This window comes from Neolamprologus brichardi, chromosome 9, assembly GCF_056152115.1.
Source record: "Neolamprologus brichardi isolate AB-2024 chromosome 9, ASM5615211v1, whole genome shotgun sequence".
Lineage (NCBI taxonomy): Eukaryota > Metazoa > Chordata > Actinopteri > Cichliformes > Cichlidae > Neolamprologus > Neolamprologus brichardi.
Window position 1 is genome coordinate 1,185,938 of NC_142112.1, and position 19,191 is coordinate 1,205,128.

Below are 19,191 nucleotides of genomic sequence, written 5' to 3' on the forward strand. Positions count from 1 at the left end.
CCAGTCTTGCTGAGGCCAAGTCCGATTTGATTTTCCAGTCAACGCTGAGAGACCTTGACCAGGAAGTCAGAGGTCAGCTGATGCTGTGAGCAGGAAATGAAGAAAGGAAGAAGGATAGCTCTACTCAATCTAAAAGAAAATCTCCTGTACTTGTGTTCTTTGCTGTTATTTATATTCATTATGGCCGTTATAATGATGAGCCTTTGATATTAACAAGCACGTTTTCATTGTCACAGAGAGGGAAACGTTGTATTTTCTGCGTCACTTCCTCACAGTAAAGATATTTGTACCGATTCTGCAGGTAAACTGTTGATGGTACGATAAACAAATTTCATTTTGCAAAATGTTGTGCAGGAAAGCTGTGGTTGCTTCTTAGACTATCATGACCTGGAGGACTGAGAACCTACGCAGACACGTTCTGAAGGAAGTCTCCACACTTATATTGTACTGATTTAACTCTGCTTATTGTCATCGTGCAGAGTTTGTTTAATGTGTCTCTATTGACAACACAAAGCATTTTTTTCACTATTTATAAAAAGAAGAAGTCTTAAAATATATCTGCAGTGCTTGGTGTAAATTCAATGATTCAAGCTGCAGTTGGTTGTCATCTTCATTGAACATAAATACGAATAAATGATAATAATATATAATATAATAAATAATAAAATATCATGTGATGTTGGTGTTTTCTGTAAATGTCTTTTTAATGTAAATGCTTTGTTCCAGACAGACAGGGAGTCGCGATCAGGCTGTCCAAGCAAACCCACGTCTGTAACAGAGACTGAAGAAGATTGTAACAGAGTCCAACAGTCTGCAGTGGCCACCACAGTCCACCGTCTTCACATCACAATTTCAACTTGTCTGTGACGTCTCCTTGCACTTGGACTCATGCCTTGATGAACAAGTAGGTAGAGTTCAAATGTGGGTTTTCAGTGAGTTTAAAAGTACAATTTACTGTTACTGCTGCTGTTTGTTTTGTCAGGTTTGTTTCATGAACATTTCTCAGACAGAAGAAGGTGATATTCCAACAGAGCTGAAAAGAAGAGCCGTGGATGCCTTACATTTGAAGAGCAGAGCAGCTGAAGAAAAGCTGTGACTCCACTGTGAGATGGACGCTGTGATTCATCACCAGCAACACACTGACCTGCATTCATCCATAGATGACACTCAGGACCCTGGTTCCACAGCTGTTCTTGTTCACAGCTGCATCCAGTTAGAGAGGAAACTGTATAATGCAATGATGATGTTCCAGCGTCATGTTGTTGCTCCTCCTCCACATGCTTACCTGCCACAGTTTAACTCCGCCTCTCAGACAGTCATGTCACCTGATCTGCATGTTTTGCTGTACGATGACGTCATCTTGACGTTGACGAGGAGGGTGAGAAAAACTAGTTTTGTCCTGCAGATGGCGAGCTTGCACCGTGTTCAGAGAGCCGACGCTTTGATCCTGCTGCTCTACTCAACTTACTTTTAGCCTGGGTTGGACTCTATATGAGCAGCTTCACCTCTGGTTTCACTGTTAAACACACTTGTTTGATTTCAATTGTAAAAGTTGAAAAATGAATATTTTATTGCAAAATTATTTGTTAAATTTTTTGAGGGTCAAATATCTTGTTTGATTTGAGGAATGAACTGTTAAGGTGGAAAAATGAATCAGGTTAAAATACTTTAAATCAGTGCAGATGTATAATGTAATTTAAATGTTGATAATGGTTGTAGTGGGCTTGTAATGTAAATGTGGTCTGATTAAATGTGACATTAATGGTGACGCTGCATAAACCTGATAAAACAGTTCTATTAGTGGGTCTGTGTGATCAGCATCAGTGGGTTAAGGTGAGGCCTCGACTAGTAGAACGTCATGTTGGTGACAACACATGAGCCAACATCAGACTCCGAGCGCTACGATGCTAAAGATCAGAAGTGTGACATCATCGTTACCTGGCAACAGCAGCCCTCATCTTTATTGGAGGATATTTACACCAGCAACACTGTTTAGTTTGATATGACGGATTAACAACATGCTGTGATATCCAGTTCATCTGTAATAGATACTGGATCTAATCAGTCAGCAGATATTTGATCAGCTTATTTATAACTATACTAGAAACAAACACAACTGTGTTGGTGATTCATGCAAACTTGCAAATCAGCCTTTTAAGGTTTTGTAGTATTGAGAACAAAGAGGTTGTGTTAGGGCTGAAAAGCCCGACTTGTTCTCCTCTGCAGGTCATCAAATGCACCACAGAAGTTTGATGATGGCATGACGTGGGCATAGACCCACCAAAGCAACACTCGGCTCACCTCATTCCAGGCGCTTGTCTGCTGGAGACCATGAGCCTTGTTAGTCACACATTAGCACCGTGGTAGGAAACAGCCTCCATCATTTCATTAGATCTGAATTTGGACTGTTTCCCTCTGGATGAACCAAGTCTGTCAAATCTATTGATCCAACACAAACTATCAAACACATTGGCTCACAGTCAGATTGGCTTTGTATGGATGGTGTAACAGGGGCTGGGAAAGGATGCTGAAAGCTGAATATAATACAGAACAATAACAGGACATATAATAATGTAGCAAACATGATCTTCAACAGGCACACTTCTATTATTCATGATCACAAACACAAAGAACTTGTGCAGCCCTGATATCAGCCCTAATATATGAGTGTGTTTGCCCAAAGATTGAAACAGCATCAACATGACAGCTGTAAGAAATCTTCTCTCAGCCTTGTTTGGCAGAAGATCCCTGCAACAAAGATTGTAGCTGAAAGATGACGTGTGTAAAGTTTGCTCTTTGGGAGGGTTGAGGCTGTTTTTAGACCTTTGATAGTTTCCAATCCAGTTCTGAAAGACAGAAATAAAAACAACATCATTAAGATCAGATCATGGAGCTGTTTCCTGCCTTGTTTCTATCTTCACATTACAAGACTTTACTACAATAAAGATGCTAACATGTATCTGTAGCAACAACATCATTGAATCTAGAACAACTGGAGCCAAACCAGTGGCCTCTGCTGGGATCACTGGTGAGCCAACACTTCCTTGTTGGATGCAGATTTCAGGGCTTCCTTTTGCTCCTCCGTTATAACTGTTCTCTCTTCTCAACAAATGATGACACAAAGGAATCAGCAGTGACAAAGATGATGCTGAAGAGAAGCACACATTTCACACATATAACAGACCAGTCCAGTTACACACACCTCTGCTTGACATTAGGCCTCAAACAAAGACACAAAACACTAACTTGACTCTAAATAGAAGAAACGAGCAGCTTTTTCTGTTCTGTGCTTATTTATATTTGACACACATGCTTCTCTTTGTGCAAACACACATTGCACTATAAGGGTAACCTAGCACACAATGATTGGACAGCACAGTGATGATGCTGGGAGATCCTATACGAAGCAACACAGAAACACTGAGAACAAAACTTTAAACATTGATTATATTGAGATAAGCAGCCGACCCAGTCTAGATAAAGGCGAGCAGCTGGGACCGCTGCTGCACCAAAAACAGGTTTCAGTGTTTCCATGTGTGTGTGTGATGTCTTTACTTATACTGGTCAATAGACTTTAGTCAACACATTATTGAAAGGTGTTACACATGAAATAAAAACAGTGTCTCATCTTTATTCCTCTGAAGCAGCTGCATTATAACCAATCTGCTCCTTTGTGGCCATTTAAAACAGCCTTAAATAACTGTTGTTATATTTGTTGCAGTTTCTGCTCCTCTTGGACAGACGACTCTTGAAAAGACATTTTTGAATTTCAACTTTTAACTGGATAAATATAGGATATATAAACGCCTGCAACAAACTGATTCCAGCTTCTACCTCATGATAGGAATGTTTTTGTGGCTCAAGATGACCTGATATCTTTCATGATGGAGACATTTGACACATGTTTCACATATTATAGACCAACAAGTTATTCATAGCAGTTTAAATACGGGGAGTCACTTTTGGGCCCAGCAGATAAAACAGAGCCAATATTTCCTTCTTTATTTAAGTGACGTGTGTCACAGATGTGACCTAGTAAAGTGTAGCTGAACATTAGTAACGTTATTAACACTCTCAGCTCGTCCTTGTTCCAGACCTGAAGATCCTCTTCTTTCATTCAGCAGCAGCTTCAGGTCTCTGATGGTCCAGGGCTTGTTGTTGGGAAACAGCCCTGCTGGGATGATGGTGTCCTCACAGAAACAGTCAGTGATGCTGTTGATCTCCATCACAGAGCACGTCCCAGTCTGCAGTCTCAGTCCTGCAGGGCCTCGCTGGCTTCCTGACTCCAGCCAGTCAACAACAGGAAGTGTTTGAAGTGCAGGAACAAACTGAGGCTGTGGTCAAACAGGAGTTTTTATCTCCTCGCTCTGACTCTCACTGCGGCCCCGCTGCTGTGTCAACATGTGTTTGTGCTAAACAATGATGGAAAGTGTTATAAATGACTTGTTGGCCTCTGATCTGTCACAAACAGCTGAAACGTGTCTCTCATGAGTCACATGAAGGTTTTTGACAGAAAGGACAAAAAGTAGCTGCAGTCAGTTTGTGTCATTTTTATATTTATTCATCTGGGAGAAAAATCTGAGGGACATTAAAATGTGTTTTTCAACAGAGACAAGAACATAAATATAACAGAACAGGTAAATGAACATATTTCAAGTAAACAGCTGGACTGATCAGGTCCAAACACACAGTGATAAACTTGTCAAACAGCTGTCATATCTTTATATATAAGCTCTTTATAAATCCTGTTCACTGCAGTCTGTTTACTAATAATGTCAAACTGTTAGAAACACAGAAACATCAGAATCGTCTTTGTTCACATAAACCTGTCTGGGATCCTTTGTTGTTCTTTTGATGCAGAGTTACATTATAAATATAAAGAGTTATTTCAGAGTCTCATCAGTTTTCCTACATGTCTTTATTGAACACATCAGCAGGGCTGAAGCTCTCATGTTAAACACACACTGATCTATGGACACGTTCATGTGTTTCTAACAGAACCAGGCTGTTATCAGCCCTGCACTAACATTATGTCACACACACTGAATGTAACAGTGACAGTTTACATCATCACACAATCAGCTGTGATTGTTTCACTGTCATCAAACTAGTCAACAGGAAGTAGAATCAATAGAAACCAATCATTTACTGACAGCATGTCTGATGGAAATGAGTGCAGATTATGTATGAAGTATAACTGCACACAGTAACTGTGTTACAATAAGGACTTAACAGCGCCCTCTGCTGGAGTGTTTTCACACTGAGAGCAGCTTTCCTCTGAATTCAGTGAGGTTATGACTGAAATTATTGGTGTAGTCGGTTTTATAAAGACCAGACCACTAAAAACAAGAGTGTCTCTGCTGTCTGTGAGGAGATGGAGCCGAACATCAAGCTGTGCTGTTTCACAGTGAAGCCAGGCGGCTGTCACCAGGAAAAGTCTTGTCCCGAGTTTTTGAGCTCAGAGAGCAGATGAAATGTTTTTGGAGCAGGAGCACAAGTATGAAGTTGCAGAGTTAGTGATGAGAGCTTCCTGGCAAAACTGGCCTACCTGAGTGACATATTTGGAAATGAAGTAAATCTACAGCTTCAAGGGAAAGATAAAAACCTCCCTTAGGTCACAAGATCAGCTCTGTCACTGGAAAGCTTGCAGTGTGGAGCAGGAGATGAAGGAAACACAGATTCATTGGAGAATCTGCATGAATTTGTTGACACTACTGACGATGATGCCGCCTCAGTGACTCCATATATCAAGCAGCATATTTCATCACTGATGGGATACTTTAAAAAGTACTTCCATGAAAACAGTTCCCAGCATGACTGGGTGAGAGATCCTTTCAAAGCACCAGCTCCAACTGGTTCCAGCTTTGCAGAGGAGAACCAGTTCATTGACGTCTGACTCCACACTGAGACTGCAGTTCACATCACAGACACTGAGTGGATTCTGGCTGAGTGTAGAGAAGCAGTATCCGCTCTGAGGGCAGAAGGCTGTGGGCGTTCTTCTTCCTTTAGTCTCATCTTTGTGAGACTGGCTTCTCTGCTGCTGCTGCAGACCAAGTCCAGGTCCCAGCTAAACACTGAGCAGGAGCTGAGAGCTGCAGGATCCTGCTTCAAACCTGTTTTGAAAAGCTGTGCACTGCAAAACGTGTTCGTCGGAGCCATTAATGCTGACTTTGTTATTTTGATCAAAGAAAGAAATCAGCACAAACTGTTTTATTCATTTTTGTTTTGTAGGTTAAAGTGTTTCATATATTGTGCTCCTGAGTTAATGTTGCTGATCAGTTTGAATTCATTTTGATTATTTATTGAGTTTATTTAATTTTATTTTTCAGTATCAAACGGTTCAAATGTTTATAGTTTTAGTAAGGATTTAATTTCTTTTTGATTTACGGCAAATTTTTGCACTTTACATTGTTTGTTTCCATCTAAAAGTGTTACATTGTTTCTCTTCCAAACTAAAAAGTGTTTCTGCTCTGTCTTCCATTCACTCTTTATCATATTCCAGTCAGTGAAAGTCTTTTTGTGTTCTCCTAAAATCCACCGTGCTCACAGTGAACACTCGTATGCTGTTGTGCTGTCACAGACTGTGTTATCAGCCGTGTAGCTCGCTCATACCTCACTTCATTTATTCTTCTTGTTCTACCGTCAGACCCAGGCCGACAGCTTTGGTTGAAGTTCTTATGTATGATTTCATAATAGCTCTTCAGATTTCCACTCTTTATAACTTTATAAGTACTTTTGACAAAGCCGTCTTCTTTTACTCACTCATCCACTCAGCAAGCTCCCAAGATAGTAACCTATCAACCCGCACACCCACATAGCTTGTTCTTCTTTGTCGTTTTATTGGCAGTTGGTGGTGCATTACCGCCAACAGCTGGCTGGGAGAGTGGACCAGCATGATGCTAACCTGCATAGCTGCATGTCACGCCAGTTCAAAGGTCAGCCACAGGACGTCTTTTATGTCTTCTTTCTCTCAGCCAAACTGGTCACATGGCTGCCCCTCCCTGAGCCTTGGACGGCACATCCTGTGGCTGCAGAATAAGCAGCAGCTCAGGAAACAACACCTACAAAGTGTTTTCAGTTTCACCCACAGAGCTGCAGAGCATGATGGGACCCGGTGATAAACTGGAGCAAAGCTCATGCTAATATCACACACAGCAAAGAGCACATGTTTAACAGGGAGGACGGTAACAGAGGGAATGATCAGGACAGTGAGCTGCGGTCATCACAGAAACACTGTTTACACAGACTCCCCAACATTGTGTCAGTGTTGTGTAATCTGTGCATAACACAGAACAGAGACGTGATAAGAAAACCTCTGATCAAACATGATGAATCCTCAAGTGTCAGTGAGAATAAAAGAAAGGGAAAAGTGAGTCATTTGTCATGAGAAGTGGGGCTCAGGAGGTGGAGCAGGTCACCTGACAACAGAAAGGTTGGTGGTTTGATCCCTGGTGCTCCAGTCTGCATGCCAAACCATCTTTGCTGGTCATGTTACTATGGTAACCCAGAGGAGTTTAATATGATAAGTATTAATTTATTCATTAAATGAGACAATCAGTCAAAAGTCAATCAGTCATTTTTAATCAGCAGTGTTTTTGGAATCATCACATAAATTTAAAACCAAAAACGCTGAACAAGTTTGTAAAGTTTCTACAGCTGTGTTTCCACTTTTCTTCTCTCACTTCTTCTTCTTCTTTTTGGTCTCCTCTCTGGGCAGACAAGCTTTCACTTCCAGCAGCTGAAACATGAACGAGGCCACGAGCTACACTTTGCATGTTCACAGTGATGCACGCGTTAGGGTTAGGGTTGGTAAATGTTCCAATTCCAATGAGTAGTCTTTTAGAGGTAGCCAGGAGCCAGTGGAAAGCCAAGAAAACCAGTCACTTGTATCACTTACGTAGTCCTGATTTCGGGCCTGCTGGATCTGTTTCAAGGCGTTCAGGGCGTCAGTCATGTTTGATGAGTGTACATTGTCTGGTATGTAAGTGCAGCAGGTGCTTTTGAAGAGGACGCAAAGTCCCCCTTTCTCTGCTAGTATCATGTCCAGAGCTACTCGATGTTGCATCACTGTGATCCGTAATGCCTCAATTTCCTGGTTCTGCTGTTCGTTGATTTTGCACGAAGCGCTCAAAAACAGTCCAAAACGGTAATCCAGAGTTTCAATCCTCAGCATGTTTTTTCCAGTTCCCACCCAGGGAAACAATGAATGGAGTACTTTCTGTCCGGTAGTCCATAATTTGAATTCCTTGGGTAGGTCGCTTCCCCATATCGGGTCATGTGGTTGAAGTCTAAGGAACGTTGATGTTCTTTTCCGGCGTGCTGTAGAAGTGGTGTTTACTGCGGTCATCCTGAAAGTGTGGTCTGACAGGAATATAGGAGCACATGTTCCTGTCCAGCCTGGGGGCAGTATGAAATATGCCCGTTGTCCACATAGCCAGGCCACTCCTTGCACCCAGTATGTGCCTTTAGATGGTCCAGTCGTTTTCACAGGGGGACCCTCTCCTCCTCCAGCGGTCCAGTTGCAGTTGGTGGTGTTTCCAAGCGGCCTGTTACCTTTGTTTTGTTTATAGCACATGGAGTAGTTCTTCCCTGGAGTTTGGTCCAAGAACACTGGGAAATGGATGGATGTTTTCCGGTTTGTTACATTGAAGTTGGTCCAGAAAAGTTGATCACATGCTCCTTTATCAAGTACAACGTCTTCAACAGTGATTTTCTTTTGTTGTAACCCTCCTAGAAGGTTGACGTGAAGAGTGTAAATAATAGCTGGGTTTGTCTCGTCGATCTTTTCTGTCTGCGTCATGGTTCAGCTGTTGTTGGCATCAGCTGGGGTCCTGTAAGGGTGAGCATCGTAGTCAAGGTAATCAAGAGGGTCCACCTTCCCATGGCTGCGTACAGGTCCGTCACACCCTACTGCTTGGTTGCCCTAGAGTTGGCCAATGGCTGGAGGTGGAAGTGCGAGCAATGCTCAATCAGCACTTTCCCCTCACCACTGAAGCAACCAAGTGAGGGTGAAACTTTCCTTACTCGTTGACTTCTGTAGAGGAAGTGGAATCCTCTGGGACCTCAACCTTTTTGCAGTGTCTCTGATGTATCCAGGAGGGTCTCTCCACTATTTTGCAGGCAGTTGGAGTGGTCAGAAGCACTTGGTCTGGACCCTCCCACCGTGGTGAGCTCCAATTTTTCTTCGGAGTACTCGGACACGGATCCAATCACCTGGCTTCAACCTGCAGGAAATAGAAAAAGAGTCTTGCGACAGTTTATTGTTCAAAACAACTTCTCTGTTTATCAACAATCGAGTCATCCAATCCGCCAGAGTGGTTTCACAGATTGATTTATCTAGTGGCTCGCTAGTAACTGGCAATGGAAAAGGTCACCCATGTATAATTTCAAATGGGGACAGTTTGTTATTTCCTTGTGTTATTCTCATCCACATTTTGACCAGGCCTAAACATTCTGGCCATGGTCTGCCAGTTTCTTCCACTGTTTTCCTGAGCCTTTGTTTTATAGTGCCATTTGTTCTCTCCACTAATCCTGCACTCTGTGGATGGTAGGCAGTGTTGGGGAGTAACGGAATACATGTACCGCCGTTACGTATTTAAAATACAAAATATGAGTAACTGTATTCCGTTACAGTTACCGTTTAAAAAGGTGGTATTTAGAATACAGTTACTTTGTTGAAATAAATGGATTACACGGCGGTACTTCCCTGTTTCATATTGTGGCGGGTCAGGACTGTTTGGGTTTTGTTTGACAGCTACGTTCTGTTGTTCCAGGCAGCGTTACGGTTGCCATGGTTACAGGGTGACGCTCTCTCTGTGTGTTTCCTGGGTGAGAGAGCGCCTGTTGTTGTTGTTGTGCTAAGCTAACAGGCAGAATGCTACAGGTATAGCTCTAAAGAATGTAGCATCATGGGCAGTGTAGTCCGTGCTGCAGGGAGAATGGACTGCCATACCCGTTATGTGTCTGTGAGCGAGGGAGGGAGAAAAAGGAAAAGTACGAGCTGTCATCGAGCAGAAACGGGAGCTGGAAGCATGTAAATATAATAATAACCACTGCAGCCAAGAAGAGAGCCTGACGAGCCCAGCTGTAAGTAAGCTATTAAGACTCGACTGTACACCGTGTTCGTGTTTTCCTCTGAAACAATAAGTTCTGTTGGAGCAGCCTTTCAACGCCTCTCTCTGTCTCTGCTAGCAAAGTTGACCCAGACAACAAAGTAAAGCTAGTTTTCAGCTACGAGCCGACACGCACCCACCGTATTAGCCAGAGGTCCCTTTACTACGGTTCGGAGCCGCGGACCTTCAGTAACAGTAATAAATCACAGCAATAGTACATTCATGTAGTTGTAAACAGCATGATAATATATTAAGTAATACAAAGTATTCAGAATACGTTACTCTCATTGAGTAACGTAACGGAATACGTTACAGAATACATTTTGGGGCATGTAATCTGTAATCTGTAATGGAATACATTTTAAAAGTAACCTTCCCAACACTGATGGTAGGCACAATGATGTTTTAAACTGAAACCTAGTGTTTCAGATACTTTGCTGATCACGTCATTTACAAAATGGGTTCCATTATCTGATCTTATCAGAGTAGGAATTCCATATGTTGGAATGAAATGTGTTTTTGGCAGGTCATACATGTTCTCACATATTCTTTTGCTGAAGTTTCAAAATTTAAAGTGTAGAATTGTTGGTTTATCATAAAGACCATCCCTCAGATCATCCCTCCTGATGAGCCATGGCTCAAAACCATGGCTCACTAGAGCGGCTGTTTTGTGTAATGATTTGGGAAGAATGGGCTTTCCTGCTATTTTCATTATGTCATCTGCTCTGTGTTTTAGCCATTGCTTTTGTTCTTTTGGCGGTGCTGCTTTTTTTTCATCTTGCAGTACAGATAGTGGAATGGTGTGGTTTTCATGAGTTGTTAATAAGATTGTGGTTGCTATGGCTGCTGCTTTTGCAGCTTTGTCAGCAAAATTGTTTCCCTTTGTAACTTCGGAGTCATCCTTCTGATGTGCTGGACATTTGCAAATTGCTAAATGTTGCATCACATAAGGAGTTTCCTCCCATGTAAACAGATGTGTGCCATGATAAAACCTTCCTCCACACACTAGAAATAAGAAACTAATTTCAACCCTCTGTTACATCTTATTCACTTATTTTATAATCCAGTCATTTTTTCAAATCTAGTATCAACCAGCAAATTTGCATATCAGCGTATAATGCGCTAAGTTGACAGGTCAACAGAAATGCACGTTCAAAATATTATCACAAAAGAGAATTTCCTTCATACTTGTGTTGCATCAATCAAGCAGAAAGCATCTCACAATTTATTGTATTACCAACTAAATTTATTGTCTGATTACAGCCTGGTCATACCAGACTCTCTCTGTCTTTATTTTATCCTTCTCTGTTTTCACAAACGTTTCACCTATTGTCAAGCTGAAGAGTTAAATGTCAGCAGTGGATAAATTCAGCATTTGATAACAAAACTCTGTTACGTTTTCCCTGCTTTAACAGCAATGGGAGATATAGGCGCATGTATAGTGTGTGCTATAGTGTAAGCTGTTCTTCATTGCATGTATGTGTGTTGGTACACTTGCATGCAGGGCCTGTAGGCCTGTCTCACCCAGAAGGGCATTTTCTTAACAGCTGCCTTTCTCTCACGGGTGTTAAGAAAGGCAAATGTGCTTGTAGCAGTTGTGAGATTATTATGCTGTTATATATTACATCATACCTGTAATCAAAATGAGTGAATCATGATACTGCTGTAGGCCACATCATACTTCTGTTTAAAATGTTTAAAATCATTAGATTCATTAGATAAGTTTGTATTATCCTATACTGCTGACTTACTGTGAGTGAGTTATACTGTTTCATGACATTTCATACTGCTAAGTCATGAAGAGAATATTGTGTTCAGAGAGTCAGGGCCTTTTTTTTCTGATAGTAGAGACAACAGAGCACATTCCACGGGAGCTTCACCCCCACCTTTTTTTGGATGCAGAAAAACAGGGAGCCAAGGTCATGACTCAGGCTCACTGAGAGTTAGAAAGAATGTGAATGCTTAGTTTGTGGCTGTGGCGCATTTTGTATGGCTTCTTTTCTTTTGTTTAGTAGCTTCCTGCCTTCAGGTGAAGGCTTTGTCCCTCAAAAGTGAAGCCAAACAGGTGTTGTGAGTCGGGGTGTAAAGGCACTGATAAGTCTATCACTAAGAACCATTGTTCTTTTGGAGTGACTTGATTCAGTATAGGGTGGGGATTTGCTACTACTGGTGGCATCATTTCAGTGATTTCATTTATTGCTCGCAGATCATGCACTAGACGGTATTTTGCAGTATTAGCTTTCTTCACTACTTAAATAAAACATCACTCTTTGTTTATTTTATTATTATTATTATTTAGATTTTCCTTTCTCAAAAACAGAAAATGAAATGGCTGAGAAACACAAAACCTCATTTTGTTTTTTGTTTTTTTCCTCAAGATAAGAAACTAGGTTTTAACTTTTCTGATTTATCACCTAAAGCAAAGCAGACAACCCAGCTCTCAGCTGGCTCTGAACTTATCATCATCAAGGTCGCATGGTGAGAGCCACTTCAGAAGTCACAGTACTCCTCACTCAAGCAACACGTCAAAAGAAACAAAAAAACAAAAAAACAAAAACTCAGCACACTACACAGAGAACAACAGTCAAGACACAACTGAAGATGCTGTTCTTCTTTGCTCTCCTTGAACTTTAGAATAACTTCATCTGCATTAGTAAATCATTATGTGTCACTGTGATCCACGAGTGTTGTCACAAATTTACTTATTTTTCAAACCAACAAAACAAAACAAAAAGCAAGTTGCTGACGGCATGAACGCTTTACACACATGAGTCAGGATGAAAAAAAAGGCTGCTTTCAAAACCAAATCCGAAGTATGAGGGAAAAACCTGAGCTCACAGACAGCTGCATGTTTGAGCTCTCATGCAGCTCCTGCTCTAAAAACGTGTTACTTGCTCATCAGCTTAGCAGTGACCACATATTTAATTCAACTTCTCAATTATGTAGCTTTAGCTGTTGTCTACAGGGTTTAGCTTATTAGTTGTTAGTATAGGTTTGCTCTATATCTCAGCAATGTCTCATCTAGGATGACAGGTTTTCAAGCAGGTCAAGTCCCTCTATGCACTTAATTAGTTTAGATATTTTCTTTATTTTCTTCATCTCATATGTCGTTCTACTGAACTTGAGCAAACCTTAAGCTTAATGCAGACTGCTTTTAACAGTTATCCACCTCACATCATAACTGACTGAGGTGCCTCTTCATATTAATATTATTTCATTATTAATGCTATTATCTTTTTATATTACAGCAATAGTATATTACAATATTTTATTTATATTTTATTTTGTATCCACCAAGGGCTGCGGGTGATCTGCAGTTTCACCCAAGCTGGAGACATTTTCCTTTTCACACACCTTCCTTGGCTGAACAATGACACAACCTTAATATACCTTATGCATCTCTCTATTTTATTTAATATGTGTTTGTGTGAATTATCTGCTTTCATTCATTCTATTCATTCTGGGCATGCTTCATTGTTAATACCAGTTTACAGGTTGTTATCCTTCCTATTATCAGTTTGAATACATTACAGTTAGGCTCTAATTTAATTTAGCCTTTTATTTTTCCTATTTTTTCCCTTTTGTATTTATATGTATTCAGTCGGGTCTGTTTCCAACCCTTTTTAAACTCCTTTAAACTACTTTGATCTCTAATTTTCACTTGGTGAGGGATTATTATGTTCTTCCTAGTCTGAACTGCTCTCTTCACCTGAGCTGCTATCCTATTCTGAGTTACTGTCTTCTTTGTTTCTTACAGTCACATACAAAATGTCCCTCTTTTCCACACTTCCAGCATGTAGTGCTAAAGTCACTGTTTGGTGTGTGTCTCTGTGTCTTACAGTCACGTACAAAGTGTCCCTCTCGTCCACACTCCCAGCATGCAGTGCTATAATTACTGTTTGTTGTGTATCTAGGTCTGTCTCTACCTCTTGCTCCTCCCCTACGCATTCCTCTCCCTCTCTTTTGGCCTCTCAAACCTCCCCTGTAGCCTCCACTGAAAGCTGTGAGAACAGTGTCAGCATTGAGGGCAAAAACTGAGACCTTCTCTTTTTTTGTCACCACTGTCTGTGCATGAGTTAGCATATTGAAACGCCTCATCTGCTGTGCCCGTATCTTGCGTTACCCGATGCTTTTCTACATGAGACCTAATGGGTGGTAGTAATCATTTAATGAAAGCGCGTTTAAATTGTTTTTTTATTTTCCTCTTTCTTTTTCTTATTTTCAGTTCTCCTTTCAGCCTCGGTTTCCCATGCTTGGAAAAGTTTATATTCTTCTTCACGTTTTAATTTTTTCTTTGGGTGTTTTGTTAATGTAATTTCTTGTTTCAGTGCAGCTCTCAGCTGGGTAACAGCTGAGGGATTGCATTTCTCTTCCCAGCTGTGGTTTTTAGCTTTTCGTGGATTTCTCCACCTATTTGCACTTATTCTACCTGCTCCGGTTTGTTGTTTTTCTAACCATTCCTCATCAGGTGTTAATTTTGCTTGTTTAGTCCCCATTGTCAAAGATTTTGCTGGGCCGTCACTGGCACGCTTGACTTCACAGTGGTTTACTGATACGGCCTTCGACTTCACCCTACAGGTGAAGCGGTATCAGTTTTATGAGATGAAACTAAACCATTCTCCTTTGTCAAAAGCAGAGATGGGCAGTAACACGTTACTTGTAGGGAACGCTGCGTTACTGCGTTATTAAAACCGTGATTTTTTTTTTGCGATAATGTCTCATGACAGTGACGTAAGCGAGTGCGACGTTCAACAGTGACAACAGCTGTCACGAACGTGTGACCACTGCGGCACACCTGCACCAGGGTAAACCTCCGCCTACCCTATTCCTGCTTTACAGGTAAAAATAGAGCAAAAGGACTGCTAGTCTTTGACTTTATTTATTTTCTGCTGTGTTTTACTTGCATCTATTTGAAAGAGTGAGTGTAAACACCAAAAAAAAAAAAAATTATGTGCTGGAATGTGCAGAAAATAGGTTTAAATGTTAAACAAATTTCTTCCAGTCAGAGAATGTTGCATATAATTACATTTTTGCTTGATGCATAAAGTTAAAAGATTAAAACTAATAAAACAAGTTTTAAAAAGAGACTTTTCCATTTGATTACATTTTGTATGATGGATTATGCAGAAAAAGTAGAATTGGGCTGAAAGATCTATCACTTTATCACCTATTCAGGTTGTGAATCGTGTTTTTAAAAGCAACTAAGTAACTAAGTAATTAATTACTTTTGAAAATGAGTAATCAGTAAAGTAACGGGATTACTTTTTGGGGGAAGTAATCGGTAATTAGTTACTGATTACTTTTTTCAAGTAACTTGACCAACACTGGTCACCAGTACGTGAGCCTCAGCAAAGAAAAAAATAGAAAACATAAAATTAAAGTAGTTCAGCAGCGTATTGCGCTGTAAAATCAACTTATTTCCAGACACATACACGCATAGACATTTGCGTGCTAATTTGTCACAAAGTATTTTACGGCTACCTCTAAAACCAGTCTAAACACAGTTCCTTTTGGCAAACTTAAAACAATTTTATCTCAGTTCCTTTTGGCCTTTTGGCGAACTTAAACCTATTTTACTTTGTCAAAATATTTTAATTTGTTGAAACGTATTTTAATTTGTCACAAAGTAATTTTGGCTACTTCTAAAACCGGTCTAAACATATTTTACGTTTCTTTAAACAAAATACTGTTTCTCACCCTCAGATGTCTCACTGGTGGTTCGCATCGCCAGACTGAATCCCACCGCCGTGGACCAGACTAAGGACACTGGCCTTATTTTTTATAGATGAAATAATTATTGTGGGTGATTTTAACATCCATGTAGATGCTAAAAATGACAGCCTCAACATGGCATTTAATCTGTTACTAGACTCAACTGGCTTCTGTCAAAATGTAAAAGAACCCACCCACCACTTTAATCACACTCTAGATCTTGTTTTAACATATGGCATAGAAACTGAACATTTAACAGTGTTTCCTGAAAACCCTCTCCTGTCTGATCATTTCTTGATAACATTTACATTTACAATAATTGATTACGCAGCAGTGGAGAGTGGACTTTATCAAAGTAGATGTCTTTCTGAAAGCGCTGTAACTAAGTTTAAGAATATAATCCAGCCACTGTTATCATCGTCAATGCCCTGTACCAACACAGAGCAGAGCAGCTATCTGAACGCTACCCCAACAGAGGTCGATTATCTTGTTAATAATTTCACCTCCTCACTACGTACGACTCTGGATACTGTAGCTCCTGTGAAAGCTAAGGTCTCTAATCAGAAATACCTGACTCCGTGGTATGATTCTCAAACACATAGCCTAAAGCAGATGACTCGTAAGCTGGAGAGGAAATGGCGTGTCACAGAAGATCTAGAAGATCTTCTGTGACATTTAGAAGATCATTGTTTAGCCTGGAGAAATAGTTTGTTGCTTTATAAGAAAGCCCTCCGCAAAGCCAGAACATCTTACTATTCGTCACTGATTGAAGAAAATAAGAACAACCCAAGGTTTCTCTTCAGCACTGTAGCCAGGCTGAAAAAAAAGTCAGAGCTCTGTTGAGCCAACCATCCCTTTAACGTAACTAGTAATGACTTCATGAACTTCTTCACAAATAAAATTTTTATCATTAGAGAAAAAATTACCAATAATCATCCCACAGATGTAATATTATCTACAGCTACTCTTAGTACCAATGATGTTAAGTTAGACTCTTTTTCTCCAATTGATCTTTCTGAGTTAACTTCAATAATTACTTCCTCCAAACCATCAACGTGTCTTTTAGACCCCATTCCTACAAAACTGCTCAAAGAAGTCCTGCCATTAATGAATTCTTCAATCTTAAATATGATCAACCTATCTCTAATAATCGGCTATGTACCACAGGCCTTCAAGGTGGCTGCAGTTAAACCTTTACTCAAAAAGCATCTCTAGACCCAGTAGTCTTAGCTAATTATAGGCCAATCTCCAACCTTCCTTTATATCAAACATCCTTGGAAGAGTAGTTGTCAAACAGCTAAATGATCATCTGCAGAGGAATGGCTTATTTGAAGAGTTTCAGTCAGGTTTCAGAGCTCATCACAGCACAGAAACAGCTTTAGTGAAGGTTACAAATGATCTTCTTATGGCCTCTGACAGTGGACTAATCTCTGTGCTTGTCCTGCTAGACCTCAGTGCAGCGTTCGATACTGTCGACCATAATATCCTATTAGAGCGATTAGAACATGCTGTAGGTATTACAGGTACTGTGCTGCAGTGGTTTGTATAATATCTATCTAATAGACTCAAATTTGTACATGTAAATGGAGAGTCCTCTTCACACACTGAGGTTAATTATGGAGCTCCACAGGGTTCAATGCTAGGACCAATTCTGTTTACATTATACATGCTTCCCTTAGGCAGCATCATTAGAAGACATATAATAAATTTTCAATGCTATGCAGATGACACAGAGAGATAAACTCGCCTAAAGAACACAAAATTCCAAGAAACCAAAAATGGAAATGTTTGCACACACGTGTGATTATGCGCAGAGGTCCACCCTACCAGTTAAAAGATCTCCACGCAAGAACACATGATTGCACATGCATTTGCACACATCCACAGATAAACTCCCCTAAAGAACACCAAAATCCACCAAATCCAAACATGGAAATATTTACACGCACATGTGATTATGCGCAGAGGACCACCCTACCAGCCAACCTCAGATCTCCACGCAGGCACACATGAATGCACGTACATTTCCACACATTCAGAGATAAACTCCCCTAAAGAACACACAATTCCAAGAAATCTAAACATGGAAATGTTTGCACACACATGTGATTATGCGCAGAGGTCCACCATACCAGCCAACCTCAGATCTCCATGCAGGCACAAATGAATGCACATGCATTTGCACACATCCACAGATAAACTCCTACAAATCAACCAAATTCCAAGATATCCAAACATGGAAATGTTTGCACACACATGTGATTATGCGCAGAGGTCCACCCTACCAGCCAACCTCAGATCTCCACGCAAGCACACATGAATAAACAGACATTTGCACACATCCACAGATAAACTCCTACAAATCAAAAAAATTCCAAGAAATCCAAACATGGAAATGTTTGCACACACATGTGAATATGCGCAGAGGTCCACCCTACCAGCCAACCTCAGATCTCCATGCAGGCACACATGAATGCACATACATTTGCACACATCCACAGATAAACTCCCCTAAAGAACACCAAATTCCAAGAAATCTAAACATGGAAATGTTTGCACACACATGTGATTATGCGCAGAGGTCCACCCTACCAGCCAACCTCAGATCTCCATGCAGGCACACATGAATGCACATATATTTGGACACATGCAGAGATAAACTCCCCTAAAGAACACCAAATTTCAAGAAATCCAAACATGGAAATATTTACACGCACATGTGATTATACGCAGAGGTCCACCCTAAAAGCCAACCTCAGATCTCCACGCAGGCACAAATGAATGAACATACATTTGCACACATCCACAGATAAACTCCTACAAATCACCAAAATTCCAAGATATCCAAACATGGAAATGTTTGCACACATATGTGATTATGCGCAGAGGTCCACCCTACCAGCCAACCTCAGATCTCCATGCAGGCACACATGAATGCACATACATTTGCACACATCCAGAGATAAACTCCCCCACAGAAACAAAAATCCACCAAATCAAAACATGGAAATGTTTGCACACACATGCGATTATGCACAGAGGTCCACCCTACCAGCCAACCTCAGATCTCCACGCAGGCACACATGAATGCACATACATTTGCACACATCCACAGATAAACTCCCCTAAAGAACACCAAATTCCAAGAAATCAAAACATGGAAATGTTTGCACACACATCTAATTATGCGCAGAGGTCCACCCTACCAGCCAACGTCAGATCTCCACGCAAGAACACATGAATGCACATACATTTGCATACATCCACAGATAAACTCCACTAAAGAACACAAAATTCCAAGAAATTCAAACATAGAAATATTTACACGCACATGTGATTATGCGCAGAGGTCCACCCTACCAGCCAA